The following is a 3569-nucleotide window of genomic DNA, read 5'->3' on the forward strand; positions in this document are numbered from 1 at the left end:
TATATATATATATATATATAATAATATTATTATATATATATACTACTAGTTGTTGTATATATATNTNTNTATATAATTTAAATTTAAATTAAAGTTAAGTAGTGTGTGTGTGTGTGTGTGTGTGTGTGTGTGTGTGTGTGTGTGTGTGTGTGTATGTGTGTGTGTGTGTGTGTGTGTGTGTGTGTTATGTGTTGTGTGGCTTAATGATACAAACATAAATAATTAAGAGTATACTCTTTATTATTTATGTAAGTTTTTTTAATCAAAATTATAATAGAATCGATTTTAATATTGCAATAATTGAAATTTTAAGTAAACTCGTTTGAAATATTTACAATAATATCGTTTATCATTTTAAATACAGTATTGTTTCCATTAAGAGTTTGCATATTTATTTCGACCATAATTTACAAAATTACAGATTTCATTTATCAAACAGCAACATCATTTAAGCATGCCATGCACTGTGTTAAATTCCTATCGTGTCTACAACAATGTCGTTAACTTCTTGCTTTTACATGCAGTTGTGCGAAAGTTTTACTTCTGAAGAGCTTTACAATTTTCGAGAAATTAGTTTCTCGATTGCATTTATTATACGTGTCCCGCAGAAAACTTTCTCGGGTTAAAAAAGGAATGATTTTCTTTGGGAAATATTTGCTTTTTTTAGCATTTACCGTAAAATTACCTTATTATACACACGTTGCACGCGAAAGTAAAGACAAACATTTGAATAAAATAAATTAAAGAACTGCAGAATAAAATCCAACTTATGAAACTTTAGAAATATTGTAGAATAGAATTTATTATCTAATAAAAATAATAATTTTCCTCTATTTAAAAATAATAATATTTTATACAAAAATAATTATTAAAAATAATTTAATATACATAAAAAATAAATGAAATGAAATGAAAAAGAATCAAGAATTAGGTAAATCTATCTGTTAAATATTTATTAACTGAATAAAAGAGTAGCTATTATTTTTTAATATCAAAAATACTACTGTGTCTTTTAATAAGATTTATATAATAAAATTTTAGAGACATTTTCACGGAGAGAATTAACTTTGAATATTTTTAGGATTTTAGAGACTGATTTGTGAAAAATGTTGCAGAAAAGTAGATGAGGTGATAAAATTTATGAAGATTTATACAGCAAAAAATTCAAGAGAATGTGAGAAAATGTGTGTTAAATTTTAGTAAAAATTTTAATGCATCGAACTCATAATCAGCTTATAATGAAAACATTGTCATGTTTGCTTTCTATATTTAATACGAAATTGCTTTTATCGCGCTTTAAATCCGGATTTGTTTTCTCAAATATCATTATTGGAATACTGCAGTCACAAAAATGGCTCTAATTTACGGTACATTTTTTCTACGTCGCGTCGCACTTTTTAACAAGCAACAGAAGCGGCAACAGAAGAATGGACTGCGAGATCTGGGTGGCGGCCAATAAGCGAGAATAAATCCAGCAACAGTCGACTGTGGATGTTACGAAAAAATAAATCCCGAATGCGATTCTCGACGTTCGCTAATTTTACACACTGGCGCCAGGAATGTCCGTCAATTTGTAGCCTCGAGTTTGATAAAAAAAATAGCCGCGGCGCAGAAACAGAGTTTTTTCGTCGACAAGACTACACACAATTCTATTATTTTGACATTTTAAAAATAAGTTTAGATTGGTGTTACATAACATCTATTTTTTTCCATAGCTTTGAAAACTTTAGAAAATATTGATTCAATTCAATATAGAATAATTTTTTAAGCCAAATATAATAATGTATGTTCCATTTTTGGAAGCATTCTTTGAATTAAAATGTGAGAAATGTTATCATTTTTAATTTTTATTGCAATTTTTATCGCAATTGTATTTGTAATTTTTATCTAATTTTATCTAATTTGACACATATTGAAAGTATTAATATATTATTCCTAAGAATATAAAAATCTTCGATTGGAATTTTAATTCAGAATTTTGTCGATAAATATGAGTTAAAAAACGTTCTCTTGGTAACGTGTAACATTTTAACATTGTACGTGCGTCAATTATTCTTCCATGTTCGCGCGATATATGAATCGGACGTTATAACTGGCGTGAAAATATAAAATTCGTAATGCGTGGCGATCATAAATAACCGTGCAGACGTTTATGCGCCTGTAAGATGGTTGGAATACAATTTATAGACTTTAAATTTACTTATTTCTGTTACTTTCAACTTAGAAATAATGAAATAACTAGCGTATGATGATCGTTACTTGTCGTTACCGATTGCGATAAATTTCGTTGATCTCTCCTTCGAAACGTTTTTAATCCGTTAACGAACATGCCTATATGTCATCTCGATGTATAGAAAGACGATAACACTTCACTTAATACTCCATCTGACTTTATAATACCGCTAGTGTTTTAGATTGCATTTGTATGCAACGAGGTATACAAAAAGAGGACTGTATCTATAATGATTTTTTAAACAAAAACCTTTCACATTGATTATTATAATAAAACGACTAGTATTTCTTGAAGACGATCTTTGGACTCAAAATTCTAGTAGAAAAGGAATCTGTCAAAATTAAATTACATGGGACGTTGAAATTAATTGTAAATTAATTTCAATGTAAATTATTGTAAATGTTATATAAAATATATATAAAAATAATTTTGTATCTATGATATTAATGATATTAATTATTTTTTATAGTAAATAAATTCTGTAATTCGAGGATTGAAACGTAGCATTACGTACACTAAATTTTTACCTCCAAATTTAAGTCATTAGTACTTTAAATTACATCGATATGCAGCTAGCATGATGCGAGAAATCAGGAAGTAAAGCAAGCTATGTATCCATTACATTTCTATAAAGAAACTCACATTGATTATATTGAATGTTAAAACCGCAAGCGTGAAAAGAACATTTCAATCTGTATCTATATTCAAGCGCTTTTATCGATATCTGTTTGTTTATCGATATCTTTTATTTCTGAAATTCTACAATGTATCTAGAAGTTTTACAATATATGTAATGTAAATTACATGCTAATGATACGCGCTAACAACGTTATAAACATGTTTTGAATATGAGCTTTAGAATTTTCTATAAATTTTGTGCAATATTTTTTTAGCAACAAGTTAAAAATTATTAATACATTTTATTTCTCTAAAAACGGATTTACAATATTAATTTATATTTTTTGGCAATTTCTTGTATGACAAATGATTAAAAAAATAGTTGAGCTATTGTGATTAATTTATAAAGTTTCTTTGGTCGTATTTTTAAATGCAATTATCTTCCATAGATTCTCTAATACGGCAATTTTCATTCGCGGCCACCACGTACTCGAATTAAGCTCGACGTGAATTGCTAGGAGTTCCGTTTTTCTTTCCTTGTTGACCTTTGGGAGTTCGCAGGAGATCCTCCAAGCAATTTTATCCGCGAGATCTCAATTAATCCTCGCACCACTCAATAATTGGGTGAACTTTCGATTGAGTATACCTAAATGCTTCTATCTTAATAGCAATAAAGAAATATAAACGATTATATATAAGGCATACATATATATATATT

The sequence above is a fragment of the Atta cephalotes genome (assembly GCF_000143395.1).
Source record: "Atta cephalotes unplaced genomic scaffold scaffold00023, whole genome shotgun sequence".
In the NCBI taxonomy this organism is placed as follows: Eukaryota; Metazoa; Arthropoda; class Insecta; order Hymenoptera; family Formicidae; genus Atta; species Atta cephalotes.